The sequence below is a fragment of the Propithecus coquereli genome, unplaced genomic scaffold, assembly GCF_000956105.1.
Source record: "Propithecus coquereli isolate 6110/MARCELLA unplaced genomic scaffold, Pcoq_1.0 Scaffold63, whole genome shotgun sequence".
NCBI classification, from domain to species: domain Eukaryota; kingdom Metazoa; phylum Chordata; class Mammalia; order Primates; family Indriidae; genus Propithecus; species Propithecus coquereli.
The window spans coordinates 4,074,280-4,097,011 of NW_012152285.1; the positions used below are offsets into that span (position 1 = coordinate 4,074,280).

General features: G+C 35.5%; 1 protein-coding gene across 1 annotated transcript in view; it reads right to left on the reverse strand.

Annotated features, from left to right (window-relative positions):
- RNLS (renalase, FAD-dependent amine oxidase) overlaps positions 1–22,732 on the reverse strand; it is a 265,826-nt gene that overhangs the window by 154,144 nt on the left and 88,950 nt on the right. The gene's annotated exons all lie outside the window — the stretch shown is intronic.

The following is a 22,732-nucleotide window of genomic DNA, read 5'->3' on the forward strand; positions in this document are numbered from 1 at the left end:
CCCATTAGTTTGAGCTCTTTTTCTGTTAAACTTATGCTTATTCAATCTTTGTCCATCATATTCCTATATTACTGAGTTTTTGCATTGCACTTGTCTTGCAAGAACTTCATCTAATTTGTATAGGCCTATTTCACTATTTATAACATATTTTAAATTTTAGTTCTACCTTAGAGCATTAGAAATGTCACGTTATATGGCACCTTAAAATTGGTAAACATATTCTGAGTTCCTTTATCTAGGTAATCAATTAATTACAAGTTCTTTGACATAATTTTGAGCTGAATTTTAGCTGAGAGTTTCTTCAATGTTGATGCCTGACCACTGATAATTATCCCTTAGGGGAAACCCTTATTCAAATTCATCCTTTTATAAGATTCTTATAAGACTTTAGTCAAATTTCTACTTCCATAAGATTTAGGGGAAACTTTAGTCAAATTCATACTTTTCTAACATTCATATGGGACTGAAATCAGGATTGTTTATTTTCATGTCTTTGCATTTGTGTGTGTGTGTGTGTGTGTGTGGGGTGCATATATTACGTGTTTTTCTTTTACAAAGACATGACTGGTGACATACAAATATTTTATGTTTCTTAGTTGATTGAAATTAATCAATTCAGTCCCATGATTTGTTCAGTTTCTCCTTTCTATTCTGTCAGTTTTTGTTTCATGTATTTTGGGGCTCTAATGCTATGTCTGTATATATTTTATAATGGCTCTATATTCCTGGTATATTGACCCTTTATTATGAAATATCCCTTTTTCTCTGCAGCATATTTCTTGTCTTCAAGTCTATTTTGTCTGATAATGATATAGCCACTATAGCTTTCTTATGGTTACTGTTTGCATCACATGTCTTTTCCTATGTGCTTACTTTACATTGATTTGTACTAGATATCCAGTTATAAGCAGCTCAAAGGACTCCTGGGAGATTCATGACAAAGAGGAAAACACCATGACCTATTCACCAGACTGGCCAAAATAAACACAAAAGAGGCACTCCTACAAGCCATAAGGCAAAAGCAGCAGGTAACGTACAAAGGAAAACCCATCATGCTAACTGCAGACTTCTCAGCTGAGACCTTACAAGCCAGAAGGGATTAGGACCCCATGATCAGTCTTCTCAAACAGAATAATGGGCAGCCTAGAATTCTGTATCCTGCAAAACTAAGTTTCGTATATGAGGGGGAAATAAAGACTTTCTCAGATGAACAAACACTGAGGGAGTTTGCCAAGACAAGACCTGCCCTGCAGGAAGTACTGACAACTACATTATACACACAGATCAGCCCAAGAGATCAGCCCAATTTATACCCAGTGTAAAATCACCCAAAAGCTAAAGGTCAAAGCCCGGATACCACAATGGTTTAAGAGACAAATCAAAACAACAAAATCCTACTCAACAGGATGAACAGAAATTCACCCCACTTATCAATTCTTTCAATAAATGTGAATGGCTTGAACTCCCCACTGAAGAGACATAGGCTGGCTGAATGGATAAAACAATACAAGCCAAGTTATCTGTCGTCTTCAGGAAACACATCTAACCCACAAGGACTCATTCAGACTCAAGGCGAAGGGATGGAAAACAATATTCCATGCAAATGGAAACCAAAAGAAAGCTAGTGTAGCAGTTCTCACATCAAATAACTTAGTCTTCAAATCAACAAAAGTAATGAAAGACAAAGATGGTCATTGTATAATGGTAAAGGGGACAATTTAACAAGAAGACATAACAATTCTAAATATTTACGTACCTAACCCAGGTGCACCCAGATTCCTAAAGCAAATCCTACTTGATCTAAACAAAAGGATAAACAGCAGCACCATAATAGCCAGGGACTTCCTCTGTGTTCTTCAGATTGTATAATTTTCGTGACTGGTCTCAAATTAACTGATTTTCTCACTATCTCAAATATACTGTTGAGACATTAGTAAATTTTTCACTTCAGGTCCTCTATTTTTAACTCCAGCATTTTCATTTGATCCTTTTATAATTTCTATCTCTCTATTGAGATTTATTACTTCTTAAGTCATGTCGTCATAATTTCCTATAATCCTTTAAACCTGAATTCATTTACTTCATTGAACATGCTAATAAAAGCTGCTTTGGCCAGGAATGGTGGCTCAAGCCTGTAATCCCAGCTACTCAGGAAGCTGACACAAGAGGCTCACTTGAGGCCTAGAGTTCAAGAGCAGCCTGGGCAACACAGCTCTAAAATTAAAAAAGAGCCAGGTATGGTGATGCATGCCTATAGTCCCACCTACTTGGGAGGCTGAGGTAGGAGGGTCGCTTGAACCCAGGAGTTTGAGGCTGCATTGAGCTATGGTCATGCCACTGCATTCCAGCTTGGGTGACACAGGTGACAGAGTGAGATCCTGTCTCTAAAAAAATTAAAATTAAAAAAAAATCAGCTGTTTTGAAGCCTCTGTCTACTAAATCCAACATCTGGGGATCCTCGGAGGCAGTTTCTATTGACAGCTTTTTTTCCTTAGTCACACTTTCTATTTTCTTTGCATGCCTTCTAACTTATGTCAAAAATTGAACATTTTAGGTAATTTAGTGTAGCAACTCTAGATTATGACTTCCCCCCCAAGCTTGTTGTTGTTTATTTTTGTTGTTTTTTTTGTTTGTTTAGTAACTTGCCTCAGCTAAATCTCTGAAATCTGTCTCCCTATAGAGTATAGCCACTAATGTCCCTTCAGTTTTCTTTTTTTATTCTTGTTTTAATTTTTAAACCTGGAATCCTAGGGGTCACCTGTGTGACTGTACAGTTTAATGGTCAGCCAGTGCTTGGACTGAGGTTGTGCTCAAACATCTTAAGCCAGTAAAATATCCTCTGGAAGTTTTCATAGATTCAAAGTTCAACAGTTTTTCAAGCATAAAGCTTCTCGAATCATTATATGTCTTTGGTCAATTCCATAGAATTTAAATGGTTGTTTTTGTGAGTTTTTGTCCTCCTTTATAATTCCTTTTTTGGAAAGAGTCTTTCCAAGCCTCTCTCCCAGCCACAGCTGGAAGTCCTTGAGATCAGGGTCTTGGCTTACACCTTCATATTCCAGGGCTCAGCACACAGGAGACTCTCGGTAAATGCTGGCAGAATTTCCCTTTTTTACTTCCTTTTCCTAAGGTGGATAAATTTCCCAAAGAATGCTGGGCAAATTTTCCTGTTGACTGTGCTTTTTCAAACTGATGGCTACTGATTCTGTAACGACATTTACAGATTTTCTAAGTGTCATATGACACATGTCATTGATTTTGCTTATTTGAATAAATTCAGTCTTTTCTTGGTATTCATAACTATTTCTTCTATTATTCCAGTTGTGTTTTTTGTATTTCTGTTTCTCAAAGAGCAAATACAATTTTTCTGACAATTTCAATTTCTTTGCTTGCTGCTCTTTACTCACTTCTGTACAGAGAATCAATAACCCCACACCACATATTAAGAAAAAAAAACAGCCTTCATATTTTGTACTGTGCAAGTAATTTTACTCTAAATTACATGAGAACCTCACAAATTGGTAATAATAACTGATAGTCTTTTGCTGATTTCCTAATTTTAAAAAGTCTTTTTCCTAACTTTAAAAATTAACAATCAAATGAATATAATAAAGATAATTAGGAATATTGCATCATGATATGTATTTTCTTTATTTATTGTACTCAGAGTAACAGAGCTTTAATTATATCTTATTGAAGATATTCTTATGAATAACACATAATTTATTATACCACACAATTCTGAAAAGTCATGTCTTGGTATCACCTTCAGCTATAACTCATATCAAGTCTTCGACAAAATGAGATCCAAAACCAAATTTTCATAAGGATTACTAATCTTAAGAATAAAGGATGAATAACATAAAAGTTCATGAAGTTTTCAGTAATAGCTTGTTTTAATCTCAACAGCTACTAAGCCAACCTTATTAGATAATTTAACCAATTTCAAAATTCTAAATCTTTATTATAATGACAAATTCTTCTTCTTCAAAAAGATAGGCTTCCCTCTTAAGAAATGCATTTCTGAAATGTTCTGTGTATTCACTGATAAAACACATTAACAGATTTAGAAGGCAGCATTTGGTATTTCAATGTGCATATTTGTACATTCCCACTATTATCAATCCTCACTCATCTATAGTAACGAGGAAAACAGAATGAGGACAGGAAGTACAAGTGAAATCCCTAAACACAGCATTCAACCTCTTTTTCCATAAAGGTTTTTAATAAAGGGGGAAAAATTTATGCATTCAGTCTCATTTCTTCTGTCTACTACTATCTACTACAGAAGATGACAATGAGAAGTGAAAGTGTCAAAAGACAAAAAAACGGAAGAAGAGAAAAAACAAAGTGCCTGAATAATACATAGAGCAGCTAATGATTCCATGAATAATTTATTTATAAACACTACTTTTCTAAACTTTCCATCAATCACTTTTTCATTAGTTACTGAAGGTAGAGACAACACCTTTAAAGTTATTACATCTTCTTTAAAGTTGAACTGCTGGACACAGAGGAAAAAAATACAAGGCAAATAAAGCATGGAAAAACTTAAAAGCGGTCAGTTGAGGTGTATATCTTCATGTATTTAGGTCTTTAATTTTGCTCAGCAATGTTTTGTGGTTTCAGTGTATATATCTCACATATTTTGTCAGAATTTCCTAAGCATTCATATTATCTGATGCTTACTCAGAATGCTCAATATTGTTAAGATATTAGTTATCTCCAAATTGATCTATAGATTCAACATAATCCCAATCAAAAGCTCAGCAGGTTTCTTTGTATAAATTGAAAAGCTGATTCTAAAACTCATAAGGCAAGGCAAAGAACCTAGAATTGACAAAACTTCAAGAAGAAAGAACAAAGTTGGAGAAATACCTGATTTCAAGATTTATTATTAAAGTTACAGTAGTCAAGACAGTGTGGCATTGGTGTAAAGATAGACACTTAGGTCAATGGAATAGAACAGACAGTCCAGAAATAGACCCACACATATATGGGCAATTGATTTTGACAAAGATGCAAAGCCAATTCAGTAGAGAAAGAATAGTCTGTTTAATAAGTTCTGGAACACCTAGATATCCATATGTAAAATATGAACTTTGATCCATACCAGATACTATATATAAGAATTAACTCAAAATAGATAATACACTTAATGTGAAACCTAAAATTTATAAAACTTCTTGAAGAAAAGTTTGAGAAAATCCTCATGACATGAAAAACATGATCATAAAAGACCAATTTGTGGGGTCCCATTAGCTTTACTCCAACACTGCTATCCCAGGTCACTCTTCTCTTTAGTTGTGATAAGCACTGCAGATATTAGGCTAGGTAAACTTTCTACACAATTAAAACAAACAAACAAATATGAGCCATTTGTAATTAACATTAGAAATCATTGCTCTGATCACAGTATTCTTTTTCAGGTATAAGCCCATTTTTCAGGCTAATTCTGTCTAGCTGTGTGAGAATAACTTTCATTCAAACAATAGAGACATATTAATTTTTAAGTAAGTATGTATAGACTGAATGTAAATCCTGACATCAAGGACTTCTCTCTTTCTAAATAAAAAAAATGTACTAAAAATAAACAAAGTGGTACTATATGAAATGTGGTGTGAAGTAACCTAGTCTTTATCCAATAAAATATTAACTTTGAAAAAAAAGAACAAATTCATAAATGGAACTTCTCCAAAATTTAAAATTTGCACTCTTTAAAAGGTACTGTTAAGGGAAGGGAAAGATAGCCATAGACTGAGAGAAAATATTTGCAAAGCATACATCTAATGAAGGACTTGAATCTAGACTACATATAAAGAGCTCTCAAAACTCAAAAATAAGAGGCAACTGGATTAAAAAATGCACAAAATATCTGAATAGACATTTCACCAAAAAAGATGCATAGATTGTAAATAAGCACATGAAATGATACCCTACATCGTTAGTCATTACAGAAATGTAAATTTAAACCATAATGAGATACCACTACACACCTAACAGAGTGGCTAAAAAGAAAAAGACTTACAAACCATGTGTTGGCAGGAAGATGGAGGAACTGGAACTCTTATACACTGCTGGTAGAAAAATATAAAATGTTAAAACCATTTCAAAATTAAGTTGGTGATTTTTTAAAAAGTTTGGCGTACATGTGGCATATGATCCTACCATTTCACTCCTAGGTATTTGCCCACGACAAAAGTAAATACATATTCATATAAAGACTTGCCCACAAATGGTCACAGCAGTTTATTATAGCCCCAAACTAGAAACAACCCAAATTTTCATGAACAGATGAATGAATAAACATACTGTTGCCTATTCATACAAAGGATACTAATCAGCAATAAAAAGGAATGAACTATTGATGCATGCAACAATGTAGATGATTCTCAAAATAATTATTCTGAGTAAAGAACTAAGACAAAAAAGAGTATATAATATATAATTCCATTTATATACAATTTTGGAAAATGCAAACCTATCTATAGAGAGAGAAAGCAGAACAGTGGTTGCCTGGGGATGCGAGGGCTGGAAGATGGGAGGAGGTAATGATTATAGAGAATCACAAGGAATTTAGGGGATGATGGATATACTTGCTATCTTTTTCTTTTTAGCATGACAAAAAGCCCTATATTCTTGGTAAGGGGTAGGTAGGGAGACACTGAAGTTTAAGACATTGATTACTGTGACAAATTCTAATTTCTGGGAGTAAGATGTAACTATAGCCAGAACATGAACGCTACTGGAGATAAAAGGGCTGTACGCACTATTTTAAATGGTGTCATAGGTCTATATATCTCTAAAACTTATCAAATTATACAATTTAAATATGTTCCAGTTATTGTATGTCAAATATACCTCAATGAATCTGTTAAAGAAAAAAAAAGCCAGATGTTACCAGTTAAAAACTTCCAAAAGATCAGTATAAAGACCAATGGATAAATTAGTGAAAATAATATTAAAACGTGAGAAAGCAAAATGAAAGATTAAACAAATGTGGAAAAAAGAGAGGTTGAAGGCTAATAGAGCAAAAGTACCAGAAGCCAAATTTCCCATAATTGCAGTCAGAGCATTGAGTGTGCTACATTATTATGTTAAAGCAGAAAGTGAAGTAATTTGGTTTCAATTAAAATGTTTGAAGGAGGAATTTGGGTCATAGTTGCGAATGGCAAAGCTGCCAACATTTAAAATGAATTGTATGCATCTGAATATTTAAAAGACTTTAAAAAAATTCTTTGTAGTCAGTTCAGACTGCATGGCCTCTTTTAAATTGCAATATGCTCTTCAGGACAGACAAGTGATTAAAATGAGGATCATTATTTATAATAAGACACACTGTACACAGTGGTCTTACTTCAAAATTCAAGAGGCCCAAGTCCTGGTCCCAATTCCACTTCGGACCTGAAGTCAGCTTGGGAGCAAATGACTTACTTTTCTATGTCTTTAATTTAAAAATGGAAAAAGAGAAGTCCGTGTCCTATACATGGTGAGGTCAATTAAGGTTCCCAATACTTTTGGTCCCTGGAGATAGTCACTGCTCAAGTTATTAATTAAACAGCATCTTTGCCTTTATCATTGCTGTTCTCATAAAGTAAATGGTAAGTGTCCTCTTACTCCCATTGCTTCTGAGAGGACTGCTTTTGGCTGTTCAGAAAATGAAAGAGAAAAATCAATCCTCCAGTACACTGGCTGATTACCTATGTATTTCAATGGCAATTTATCACCATGGTACCCAGGTACTCGGACCCTAGCAATAAATTGGGAACAAGAACATCAAAACCACAGCCCTGTGTGATGAGGCCGATATGAATACTAGGGCATGAGCCCTTTGAAGTTGTTCCCTTTGTGTAAACAAGTAGAAGGCCAAAATGGATGTGGAGCCTATGGTTCCCAAGGTGATCCAAATGAAAACTTAATAGCAAAAACCTCATCAATTTGAGTTCCCCATTTTCCCAAAAGAACAGATACCTCTTGCAGAGAGGTCCACACCAATGCATCAGTCCTGTCACAGAGATACGCCTGTCAGCTAATTCTATCAAACAGCCATGTCTGTTGGATCTGTAAGGCTCAGTTCATCATTGAGATTTAAAGAATGTTCCAACCACCAATTTGTATTCTAAAGCTTTTTCTACATTAGAGAAAGGCATTCGGGCTGTAATTTTTTGTAAAACAAGAAGAAAAATTCAAAATTCTGGCCTTGACAGAACCTCCAACTCTTATGAATTACTGATTTTCTACGTTGAACAACTAGAGATGAAATATTGCTAGACAACTGTCCATTGTATGGCTAAAGGGACCAGCTGTACTGGCAAATTGACTAGAAAATGTGAAAAGGCTCTTAAAGCTCTTTTAAAAATAAACATTTTATATGGATTTTTGGCTAGGTCTTATAGGGAAAAAATATGCTGCAAAATGCTAATTTCAACTTGTTCACTTAATACTCATCCAAATGACATGATTTAGGCTGATTTTGGAGCAAGCTGTATCAAAACATTTACCTTTTAGAAACTGAATTAGTGAAGTTAATTTGCCGTGTGCCTCAAGGTAATTTTCTAATATGTGATTTACAAGTTTATAAGATATCAAATAGTCTGAGGTTATCTTAAAAAGAGAAAATGTAGTATGCATTTACTTTAATTGTAGGTATATTCTCTATTACCTAATTTTCAACTGAAAGATTTTCTTTACTCTCATTTCTGAACTTTTTAAGTTCATGAGTGGGAGCTCCTACAATCTGAACATAAAAGAATGTGCACACGCAAAGGGAACATTAGCTACAACTTTGACAATAAATTATTAAATCTGATAATACAGAAAGTTGTCTATTTTTTTTAGGTCAAGATTCCTGTTTATTGTTAGCAAATGTAAACCATACTTTTTACAGGAGGAATGTCTTCTAGCTTCCCTAAAAATAACTTTATGAACTGCAAGCTATAGTAACAACCTACTTTAAAAATATGATATACTTTTTTTCTTCCACTTTTTTTTAAATTTCAGAATATTACGGGGTTAAAAATGTTTTGGTTACAGGGATTGCTTTTGTACTGCTTGAATCAAAGTTATAAGTGTGCCCATCATCCAGATAGTATATATTGTCCATGTTAGGTACCATTTCACCTATCCCCTCCTCTTCCATCCCACCTGTATGATTTCCGTTGAGTTTTACTTCCATCTGTACACATGAGTGCTGATTGGTTAGTTCCAATTTAAAAGTGAGTATATGTGGTGTTTGTTTTCCATTCTTGTGATACTTCACTTAGTAGAATGGGCTCTAGCTCCACCCAGGATAATACAAGAGGTAGTTCACCATTTTTTTTATGGCTCCATGGTGTACATATACACATTTTATCACTCCACTCATGAAGTGACGGGCATTTGGGTTGATTCCACATCTTTGCAATTATGAATTGTGCTGCAATAAACATTCTAGTACAAGTGTCTTTTTGATAAAATGACTTTTTTTTCCTTTGGGTAAATACCTAGTAGTGGGATTGCTGAATCAAATGGCAGGTAAGAACTTTTAGTTCTTTGAGGAATCTCCATACCATTTTCCATAGAGATTGTTTTGAAAAGCATCTGTTCATGTCTTTTGCCCACTTTTTAATGCGGTTGTTTGATTTTTTTTTTTTCTTGCTGATTTGCTTAAGTTCTTTGTAGATTCTGGTTATTAGTCCTGCATTGGATGTATAGCATGCAAATATTTTCTCCCATTCTGTAAGTTATCTATTTGCTCTGTTTATTGTTTCCTTGGATGTGTAGAAGCTTTTTAATTTAATCAAACCCCATTTATTTATTTTTGTTTTTGCTGTGATTGTCTTTGGGGTCTTCATAAATTTTTTGCCTAAAGGCCGGGTGCGGTGGCTCACGCCTGTAATCCTAGCACTCTGGGAGGCCGAGGCGGGCAGATTGTTTGAGCTCAGGAGTTTGAGACCAGCCTGAGCAAGAGCGAGACCTCGTCTCTACTAAAAATAGAAAGAAATTAATCGGACAACTAAAAATATATAGAAAAAAAAATTAGCCAGGCATGGTGGTGCATTCCTGTAGTCCCAGCTACTCGGGAGGCTGAGGCAGTAGGATCACTTGAGCCCAGGAGTTTGAGGTTGCTGTGAGCTAGGCTAACGCCATGGCACTCACTCTAGCCAGGGCAACAGAGTGAGACTCTGTCTCAAAAAAAAAAAAAAAAAAATTTTTTTGCCTAGGCAGATATCTACAAGAGTTTTTCCGACATTTTCTTCTAGAATTCTTATGGTTTCATGTCTTATATTTAAGTCTGTTATTCATGTTGAATTAATTTTTGTGAGTGGTGAGAGATATGAATCCTATTTCAATCTTCTACAAGAAGAAGGTATCCAATTTTCCCAGCACCATTTATTGAATAGGGATTCTTTTTTCGAGTATATATTGCAGTCTACTTTGTATCAGATGGAAATATGTGGATGGTTTTATATCTGGGTTCTCTGTTCTGTTCCACTGGTCTACATTTCCATTTTTGTGCCAGTACCATGCTGTTTTGGTTACTATAGCCTTGTAGGATGGCTTAAAGTCTGGTAAAGTGATGTCTCCAGATTTGTTACTTTTGCTTAAGGTTGCTTTGGCTATTTCGGCTCTTTTCTGGTTCCAAACAAAGCATAGAATTATTTTTTCCAGATCTGCGAAAAATGAAATTGGTATTTTAATATGTGTAAATCACTTTGGGTAGCATGGACATTTTAACAATGTTGATTCTGCCGATCCATGAGCATAACATGTTTTTTCATTTGTTTATATCATCTGCAATTTCCTTCCTCAGGAAGGAATTTGTAGTTCTCTTTGTAGAGTTCTTTCACCTCCTTGGTTAAATATATTCCTAGGTATTTTATTTTCTTTGTAGCTATTGTGAATGGTATTAAGTCTTTGATTTGATTCTCAGCTTTACTGTTGTTGGTGTACAGGAATGCTATTGATTTGTGTACATTGACTTTGTAGCCTGAGACTTTGCTGAATTTAATTAACAATTCCAGGAGTCTCTTGGTGGAATCTTTGGGGTTGTCTATATATAAAATCATATCATCAGCAAAGAGTGATAGTTTCACCTCCTCTTTCCCCATTTGGATGTCCGTAATTTCCTTCTCTTGCCTGATAGCTCTGGCTAGAACTTCCAGTACTATGTTGGATAGAACTGCTGACACTGGGCATCCCTGTCTTGTTCCAGTTCTGAATGGCAATGTTTCAAATTTTCCCCATTCAGTATGATGTTGGCTGTGAGTTTGTCATGTACGGCTTTTATAATTTTGAGATTGATCACATATTAGCCCACAAAACATGTCTCAACTAATTTAAAAAAGTAGAAATTATACGATGTATCTTCTCAGACCATAGTGAAATCAAATTAGAAATCAACTACAACAGAAACACTCAATTCTACACAAAGTCCTGAGAAATTAAGCAACCTACTGCTGAACAGTTATTGAGTCAAGGAAGAAATCAAGGTGGAAATCAAAGGATTCCTCAAACTAAATGACAAAGGGGACAGAAGTTATCAAAATCTGTGGGATTCAGCAAAAGCACTCCTAAGGGGAAAATTCATAGCCTTAAATGCCTACATCAAAAAGACAGAAAGATCACAAATCAACAATCTAATGAGTCCTCTCAAGGAACTAGAAAAGGAAGAACAAACCAATCCCAAACCCAGCAGAAGAAAAGAACTAAGGTCAGAGCAGAACTAAATGAAATCAACAACAAAAAAAAATACAGAAGATTAGTGAAACAAAAAGTTGGTACTTTGAAAAGATAAACAAAATTGATAGACCTCTAGCTAGATTAACTGGAAATAGAAAAGACCCAAATAAGCTCAATCAGAAATGAAAAAGCAGATATTACAACTGATATCACAGAAATACAAAATATCACCTCTGAATACCATGAAAATCTCTATACACATAAACTTGAAATGTTGAGGAAATGGACAAATTCCTGGAAACACAAAACCTACCAAGGCTCAATCAAGAAGAAATAGTACTCCTGAACAGAGCGGTAACAAACGACAAAATTGAAGCAGCAATGAAAAATCTTCCAACAAAACAATGTCCTGGGCCAGATGGTTTCACACCCAAATTTTATCAGTCCTACTAAAAATAATTGGTACCCATGGTACCGATACTGCAGAAATTATTTCATAAGATCAAGAAGGAAAGAATCTTCCCCAACTCATTCTACAAAGCCAGTATCACCTTGATACCAAAGCCAGGAAAGGACACAACAGCAACAACAACAACAAAAAAACTATAGACCAATAACCTTTATGAATATAGATGTAAAAATCCTCAATACAATTCCAGCAAATCGAATTCAGCAGCACATCAAAAAAATAATCCACCACAACAAAGTGGGCTTCATCTCAGGGATGAAAAGATGGTTCAATATACATAAATCAATAAATATGATTCACCATATAAACAGAAGCAAAAGCAAAGATTATATGATCATCTCAGTAGATGCAGAAAAAGCATTCGGCAAAATTCAGCACCCTTTTATGATAAAAACTCTTAACAAAATAGGCATAGAGGGTACATGATGTACTTTTAAAATATTCATTCATTCATTCATTTTGATGTCAGCCTGTTCAGATTATAGACTTTTAAGGCTGTACAATATAGCATCCAAACATCAATCTCTTCTTACCTAAAAATGGGATTTTCAAAATTTAAAATCTTATTTTTCTTGTATTAATAAAATTTCCTAAAGTGAATAAAGCTACATGTGTAAGCCACAACATACAAACCTAGGAGTTGTAACATACGAAATTCTAAAACAGGAGGGAAAAACAACTAAAAACCTGAGGCATTTCAAAACCTCATCAAAAATATTTTTCTTTCTTGTGGACCAAAAAATAGATTGAAATAGATTCTATTCTATCAGTTTATATAAAAAGAAATAACAATAAAATGGCTTATATTTGTAAAAAGATTTTAACTTTATCCAAGGCATTGTTACAACTCTGTGTTCATCTTCATAGTATCCTTGTAAATTGTGTGGTAAGAGCTATGTCTCATTAGATTTTTGCATATCTAAAAAAGTATACAATGCCCTACATATTGAGGGGCTTAGAAAATGACTCTTGATCATGGCAAATGAGGCTGACAAGTCTCATTATCTCCCTTCTTTGAGGAAACTGAGGCAAAAAGGAACAACTGATCTGCTTCAGAAAACACTGCTAGTGCTAGTGGTTCATATTTAGCACCTCACACTCTAGTTTTCTTTCCAGGATTTCCAGGCCCACTCTCCTCTTATTGATTGCAAAACACACTGAAAAGGCACCAGATTTAGACTTCCCAGTAAGATGTACACATATTTTAGGGTAAGACTGGCCTACCTGCACCTGCTTCTCATCTGGCCCTGTTAGAAGAGTGGTCCTGATCCATGGCCCTTAATGGATGGGATTATGGTGTAAGATAGGTGCATATAAAAGAGCTTCTCAATGTCTGGCTTTTCAGGAAGCTATAAAACTATAAAAACTAGGCCTAAAAATATCCAGGGTTGATGGCAGGAATATATATTTCTGAGTGCCACAAAAACTCCTTCAGAATGCAGAACTGAGACGGAAGAAGTTTCCGCTTTCTATTGAATATGTAAAAGCTAACAAACTAACCAACTATTCTCAGAAAACCTATTTAGTACTCTGGCCTATATTTCAAAACTTTATTAAATGTATAACTAAGTTCTTATTAGCATACTAGATTATTTATTAAGATTTCCTCACCATCACCAAACAGTACTGAGAGGACTCTATTCACATTCCTATGCATGTTTGGAATATGTGGAATGAAGGCAGAATTACCTGTTACAGTGACCACTGATAAGAGCATTGTGGATCTTGATGAGGTAGTGATGATATAAAGAGGAGGTAATGAGGGACCATTAAGGTGAAGGGTAAAGGCTGCAACCCAACATTTCCTAAAGTGAGAATATTAGTTCTCATTATATGTTAAAGGGTGTTAGGATTAAAAACATTTTTTTAAATAATAGAATATAAGGTTAAAATGGTTAAAAAGGAAAATCAAAACTAGGGTTGAGAAAAGCTGGGATAAACAAAGTTAAATAATATGCACTGTGTATTTCGAGAGGAAAATAGATGCTTTGAGAATGTCCCAAACTGATTTTACCAGCAACTTGACCTCCATTCCCATTGCTTCCACTTTTTGCAAAGCATTTCCTAGGACATACTCTAGGAGAAGATGCTCCACTGTGTTCTAGAAAATAACGTTCACAGTAGCATTTATTCTTTTTAAGAAACATCAGAAAAAGTCCAATAGGAGGGTATTGGAGGCAGCTCTGGAAAATGGCTTGCAAGCTGCTAACTTAGGAATAAAATGCAAATTATCAGCTTGATTTTTAATTGTTTAACACGCTTTTCCTCCCTAGTTTTGTGTGTGCAGTTACCCAATTCTTTTCAACCTCATCATCTCCAAATATTATCCAAAAGACAATTTATAGATAGTTCTTGAAAGTGGGGAAGGAGAATGAGGTATGATATTTTCTCTTCTTTCCCAATGTTTATGGCAGTCCACTTTCCACCCAGGATAAAGTTGCAAGTATGAGATTTTTAATACTTGAAAGTGAAGAAATGTATTAAACTGTTTAACTGTATTTTACAACTCAAAAAATTTGTGGACAAATGTTACCTATGCTAACTGACTTCTTATACTAGCCAACTTTTTCTGTTACATAAGAAATTAAATTAATGTGATGTGCTCTTATTTCTTAGTATACTACAAGCATCTCTGGCTCTGGCATGTGTTTATTTGTAAATGAGCTTTAAATGAATCATTATGATAATCTGATATATAGTTAGAATAGATAATAAATGGGTATTTAATAGGGGTTACATGTATTATAATTTTTTTCATCAGTGATGGATATTCTGATATCCTGGCAAAGTAGATAGTAAATATAGTAAATGGATATTTAATAGGGGCTTAAGCAGATTATAATATTGTTTTTCTGATGTTAACAGAAATTATATATAAGAACAGAGGGAAGCATGTAAATTGGGCATCAGCTTTGGGTCAATGAATAGCCATAATATGATATCAATTATCCTGTGGATTTTTTTAAATCACTCAGCAAATTATCCTCTCCTAGATCACTTTCTAATTTAACTTTCTCATTTTTTCCTAAGCATTTATTTTTTAAAAGATGAGTGATTTATTTGTTCTTGTCATTTTATAAACCAGCTCAATACCATTGTCTTATATTTTTGCAGGTATATATCTATGAATTTAGGGTTTTGGTTTTTTTTTTTTTTTTGAGACAGAGTCTCACTCTGTTGCCCGAGAGTGAGTGCCGTGGCATCATCCTAGCTCACAGCAACCTCAAACTCCTGGGCTCAAGCGATCCTTCTACCTCAACCTCCCGAGTAGCTGGGACTACAGGCATGCGCCACCATGCCCAGCTAATTTTTTCTATATATTTTTTAGTTGTCCGATTAATTTCTTTCTAATTTTAGTAGAGACAGGGTCTCGCTCTTGCTCAGGCTGGTTTCGAACTCCTGGGTTTTTTTTTTTATTGTGGGATAATATAGTCTCCCTTCCTTTTCTTTCTCTCCTTCTCCTGTTTCCTTTTCTGCCCTCCCTTTTCAGTGTAAGGTCACCAACTTGAGAGGCATAAATCTCAAATATTGTGATTGTTTCCTTAGATATAACGGGGATGGGAAGTCATTCAGAGCTGTACTTATCAATCAATGTTGCTTTTTACCACTGCCGATGACTGGGTTATAAAAACATTCCTGAACAATTCTGAACACTGGCAGACTGTAAGTGAGATGGAGAACACTGGAAAACATTCAAATGACAATGTCTTGACTTCTGACTCTGAAATTAAACTAAAAGAAAACTGATTATCCTTTGTCATGATAGCTTAAGACGAATGCTAAGATCCAAGCATGATATGCACAGTAGACACATGAAAAAAAAGTAAGGTAATAAAAATAAGGAACATATGGATTCTGTTAAAACACATGCATTGACAGTGACACATTTTGAAAGGAACAGAGGGAAAGCAGAAGTCGGGGATGTTCAGATTTTGAACAGCACTGCAATTAGCTTTAGAGGAAAGAAAGTTCCACAATAGAAAGTTACATGGCAAAATGTTAAAGACTGTAAAAAGGCAAAAATATGAAAAACTTAGTGTTTCACATACTTAATATTCAGCATATAAATGGAATATCTGTTCATCTATCCCTTCAGTAAAACATTTCCCTCAGTCATGCTGTGAATAGGCTCTCTTCTGGGCCAGTAGGGGACAGAGGGTAAGTAAAGTGCTTAAACATGAATGAGTAAAATTAATAAAAGATTCTGTAATATAATAGAACCATATTTATTATTTCCTTTGCATTTCAATTAAGTATTTATTTGGAGCTCTACTTACTTTCAGAAAATATTCATTGCATTTTTAAGGTGACTCAAGATTATTCAGAAATTCTGTGTTAAGTCTAACTTTCTGAATATGAGTGGTGCATATTAAAAAACCAGCCAGGCAGAGGAACTATTTTCTTTCCTTTTCTCTCCTTCCCTCCTCTTCCCACCCCTTCCCTCCCCTCCCCTCCCCTGTCCTCTCCTTTCCTTTCCTCTTTCCTTTCTTTTTCTTTTCTCTCTTTTTCTTTTTTCTCTTTTTCTCTCCTTCCTTCCTTCCTTCTTTCCTTCCTTCCTCCCTCTTTTTCTTTCTTTCTATTTATTTATTTTTATTTTTTTAGAGACAAGGTCTTGCTCTGTCACCCAGGCTAGAGTGTGCAGTGGTGTGACCATAGCTCACTGCAGCCTCGAACTCCTCGACTCAAAGGATCCTCCCACCTCAGTCTCTGGAGTAGCTGAGACTACAGGTGTGCACCACCCCACCTGGCTAATTTTTTTTTTTTTTTAAATTTTTGTAGAGAAAGGGTCTCACTGTGTTACTCAGGCTGTTCTCAAACTCCTGGCCAGAAGCAATCCTCCCTCCTCAGCCTCCCAAAGTGCTGAGATTATAGGCATGAGCCACTGCGCCTGGCCAGGAACTATTTTCAAAGGGTAGCATTGCCAATGATGGTGGAGATATATCAGAAGAGCATTAAATCTGGGACTGGAGACCTTGACCAAACTGTGGTCCCATTGCTTCACTGGTTGTGTGATTTGGGGACAACTCTGATAGGTGCCTACCAAAATCAGTGGTGAACCCTTTCTCTAGGCCAGACTTACGTTTTGGTTCTTTTAAATTAAACAGTTCAGTAGAAATTTCAGGACACCAAGACACCAGCCAAAGGGTTTCTTTGCTGTCCTTGTATTCTCTACTCAAGAGAATAATAAACAACATTGAAATATTGACACTTACTATGTCTGAAAAATTCTGGACACTTGCTCCTTCAACTTTTTGCAGGTTAGATACACATTTGCCTCCAATTTAGCATCTGCCTTGAAGGAGAAAGATGTTCTATATAATAACCTTTCCTACAACAGATATAATTCCTAGTGATGACAGCAAATTTTATTTCCATTACCCAATTTTAGATATGTTAAAGTGTCCCACTCTGTTTTTAAGAAGCTCTGTTAAATAACAAACTGGTGCAACTTCTGGACAAAGATTTTGTACAGGGACTTTAAGCACTGCATGTTTTACTTGTTGCAAAAATGTGAAATTTATCTTTCTGAGAAAGGTACACACAGATGTCGGTATGACTTGAGAAAAATAATCAATAGACTCAATTTGTTATCTTCAGCTTTAGTTCTGAGAGAGGGGGGATAATTGGATAAATTGAGTATGGCAAGAGGGCTTCGGGTCTATAATTCTTATGGCAAGTGGTTATGTTATGGTAGACAAGTTAAACTTTGCAAGGTTCAGTTATTATCTTTGTATTATAGAGTGTACAATACATCTGCTCTCACTGTTCATAGGCATTGTGTCAAAATAAAGAATCTCCATTTAAGTGAGTGGAGAATAATGAAAAGAAGGGAAACTAAAAGGGGCTGTCGAAGGGGGATGAGACAGGGGGGAATGTAGACATGGAAATGAGAAGGAACAGTAGTGTATGGGTAGAAGGGGGCATAGGAAGAAAGAAAGGAGAGAAGAGGCAGGAATAGGGGAAGAAAGAGAAGGGTACAGAAACTTGGTTTGGGTCTATCTAGGACAAAGCCTAACTGACCAGGAATCCAAGATTAAAGGCAAAAGCAGTGGAAATGAGAGAATTCAGGTATGTGTATCTCAGCATTTTTTCTTTGGGTTCAGGATTTGGTGAGTGTCAGGTGTTGGCTTTAAGTTGGAATTTTGGAAGAAGAAAAGACAGAACATATTTGAAAAACTGGGGCAGGATAGAGGAAGGCAGCTTAAAAAAGTCATGGTGGGGGATGCAGAAGACAAAAAGGGAAATAAGGCAAACATTTTTAACTTGTCTATTTTGCCTTCCATATGGGTTGCAGAAGGCAAAGGGGACAGAAGGAAGAGGGGAGAGAACATTTGTGCAGCTTCTAGAAGGGGAGACATACCCCAGAAAAACACTTTCAAGGGAAAACCATTTGAAATCATCTATCTACGAAAAGAGGAGAGTACTTGCCCAATAGACAAGAATGATTATGGACAAGACCATATGAATCCAAGCGAGTAATTAAAACCCTTTTAATTAAGGAATGGTAAGATTTTTAAATTGTAAAACTGGGTTCCTTTGAGAGGTTATATTATGAGAAAAGGATCCAAAACTGCCAAGAGAACTATTTAGAATGCCATTAACCCGGCAAAGGCTAAACCCAGTGCACATTTCAGGAATGGCAGAACAGAAGGAAGACTCTGTGGCCTGATGCTTTACTTCTTCAGACACTGAAATGCAGGAAAAGTAACCTGGGTGGCTTTTGGACTGGAGAATATGAACTTGAACCAGAATTTTAGAAAGTGAGGCAGGATGCTTTTGAGAATTTGATCAAACTATTAACCCTCTCCCAAAAGAAATGCACAAAAATATGCACACAATTTCAAAGACTTCAGAAACTATCTGTGGTCATGTACCCCATCTTTTCATCACATGCAACAAACAACATACAGGATTCCTTGTAAAGAACACTTGATTTCACGGAGGAGAAGGGTTAAAGCTGGGATAGGAAAGTACATGCTATATAACTCAAGAGATGGTAGATGCAACTTAGGAAAGCATCTTTGTATGATGTACACCCAGGGAAGGTTTCAAGTTTGAAAACTACAACTCCCTAGTGTTTCTTACAAGGGAGACTATGTGGAACTTTTGTGGAATATAGACATAGCTATGGAGATGGTTAAAGAGCAGGGCATTCTAAAGGGAGGAAAGAATAGGCACTCTAAAGTTTGAGAACCTCTAATTGAATATATTGCTACCCTAGGAAACATTAAAATTAAAATGAAAGGAAAGAGAAAAGTAAACACACTATGTAAGGGGTCCCAGTAAAAATGAACCTGATTGCTAGCAGCAACAGAGGTGGGAGTAGGATATGGAGTCGAAGGTAAATGGAAAATGAGTACATTAATTTTTAAAACATAAGTTCAAAGTTGTTTTGGAAAACAAACTAAAATTGTTGAAAATATGAGAGGAAGACAACTTAAAGAAAAACAGTAATACAAATAAACAACACAAGTCAGTTTCCTGGAAGCAGAGGGGCTAGACAGGAACAGTGCAGAATTAGCTTATTCCAATTTTTTAATTCTAAGTGTTAATGTTCTACTGTTTCAAGAAAAAAGAAGATGGCAACCATTGGGAAGCAGGCTTCAAATTATAGAAATCCACAGTGAAAGCTTTAAAATGCCTTGATTTTGGTGAGTAGGTTGATCAAATAAATAAATAAAAGTAAATAATGGCTTGATGAAGGTGATTTTCAAAACCTAAAAGGGGAGAGATATAAAAAGGAGAGATGCAACAAAGAAAATGGCAGATCTGGTGAATAAAAGCCATGGATTTAAAACAACAACAACAAAAAAATGGGAAAGCCTTTTACAAAGAGAGATGTCGAAGGCCTAAACTTAAGAAATAGAAATAGATGGACTGGAGAATGTGGGCATTAAAAAGAAAAGATTTTTATTTAGAACTAGGAACAGTCAGGAGAAAAACTAGGACAAAGCAGAAATGTCATGTGAAAAATGTTACATAACAAGCTGATGGCGTAAGCCAATAAAAGTTCTGGGAGAGAACAAGCACCTGTCCAAAGGGAAGGTGTGAGGAGGAAGAGACACAACAACAACTGGTCTCTGAATATACCATATAAAAATGTTTTGAGCAAACTAGCTATAATTCTGAAAGAAACCTGAAGTAAAGCAGAGTTATAAAATGTATTTATGAGGTCATTTAGGAGAGGAAAAAAGCACAGAAAGTCCTGGTCAACAGTATAACATTTATCTGACTGTGTTTCAGGCAAGAATCATTATTGGATGCTAAAAACTAGTGGGTGAAAGTTTGATGAGAAACAGGATATTTATATAATCTCGAAGCACCTCAAAGTAACAAATTACTTATTAATTACAAAGGGAAAAATGGTAGCCTAACAGTGGAGAAACCTGACAAGCATCGCCTTAACCAAGTAATCATCACCAGTTAACATAACCAAGTTAACATTATCAGTGATGGGATAAATTAACACTATGTGCCTCCTGATATAATATACTGAGAAGGAAACAATTTCACATCTGCCAAAAAAAAAAAAAGTAAAACCCTAATCTAATTACAAGGAAACATCATCACTTTGGATTATAATTGTCCAGTACTCTTCAACTTTTTGAAAATATAAAGGTCATGAAAGAAAAAGAAAGACCCAGGAACTGTTTCAGATTTTTAAAAAACCAAGAAACATGATAAGTAAATGTAACATGTGATCTCGGATGGAATCCTGGAAAAAAAAATACTTTTTTTCTGTTATTATAAGGGGCATTACCGAGACAATTGTCAAAATTTGAATAAGGTCCCTAGATTAGATGATAATATTATATTTATGTTAATTTCCCAATTTTGATCATTGTACTATATATGGGTATATAAGAGAATGCCCTTATTTTAAGGAAATACGTGATATATGTAAGGATATGAGGCATCACTTCTGCAAATTACCCTCAGTTCAGAAAGAAATAATAATATGTACATATATAGCTAGAGATTGATAAATCAAATGCAGTAAATGTTAATACTTGGGGAAACTGGGTGAAAGATACATAGGAATTCTTTGTACATCTTTTTCTAAGTCTAAACTTATTTCAAAATTATAAATTAAAAAATATCTGGAAAAATACACTAAACAAATTCATAGACTTTGGATCTTGGTTCAGGAACAAAACAGCTATGACAGACATTCTGAGAGAACTGAGGAAATATGATTACAGATAAAATATTAGATGAAATTATGGAATTATAATTTTTCTCAGGTTTGACAGTGGTAGTATACTTATGCAGGAGGATGTCCTTAGTCTTAGGAGATGAGTGCTGAAGTGCTGAAAGGTGAAAGTGTTATATGCATGGAGGATTCTATATTTTCCCACAAAGTATGGCAGTAGCAGCTGGGTACTTCTGCATTCTGCACTGCTCTGCTGGACACGGTATTTTTTACGTTTCTTAAGTGGGCACAGCATTTCCCTGCTAGTGACAGTCTTGATCCCACGGAGTGCAGAGCCTCACATTTGTTCAACACTGTTAGGAGGGTTTTAAAGCAGAATATCTTGGTTCTAGTGAGTTTCAAAACTTAGTGAAAATGGCCTCTCAGCATTTCCTTATAGTTCTCTCTCCCTCTAGGACTCAGACCCACGTTTGTAATAGCTAATATGTTAGAAGCTCTTGGAAAAATTATTTGTTATCGTGACTGCTTTATGAGATCCGGCTTTTTTGTGTGTGGGAGGTGAGGCATAGGATGTATTCTCCCCCTTCTCACCCTCTCATAAGAGGTTTCTCAGTTGCTCTGTAAATAGATTTCTTTGGACCCCCTCCCCCCCAGTAACCAGATAGACATGAACCCCAGAAGTGAACACAGCCTGAATTATTTCTCAAGAAGCTTTTCAGCTCTTCTCCCCATCCTACCACCTCAGCATCAACTTTAGGCAGCCCTGACCCTGCACATCTGTCTTCATATGCCTGTGCCCCAGCAGTGGGACCAGCTTATCATCCAGCCGAAATCTCAAAAAGTACATATACAAAATAGGTAGACAAGCAAGAAGGAACACTGCAGTCTAAAGGCACCTGTCAAACAGATAAAAGAGGGTAAGCAATACCTTTTGTATATATTTATGAGCTATGCAGATTTTTAGAAATTCTCCTATGGGCAGTTGAGACATGGAGAAAGAATTTTAAACATGCATGATCATAAATATCCTTTACAACGGAACTTGTAAAGATTTAATGAGAGTGAAGCTCTGCTTATAGTTAGTATACAATTTTAACAGTGTTTTCCAAGTAGCCATTTCTGTTGATGCACCAAATAGAACTTCTGACTAATAGGACACAAAATTTGAGAGCTTATTCTCAAATAACTTAGCTATAAGTTAGCTCCTGATGTAGTCTGGACAGGAGGTCATTGATTCATCATTTCACCAGATAAATCATCTCCCGCACTAATCCCATTTGACATATTGAGGAGAGCCACACGCTTCATTTAGAGCACTGGGATTAAGACAAAAGATATAGGCCAGGCGCGGTGGCTCACGCCTGTAATCCTAGCTCTCTGGGAGGCCGAGGCGGGCGGATTGTTTGAGCTCAAGAGTTCGAAACCAGCCTGAGCAAGAGTGAGACCCC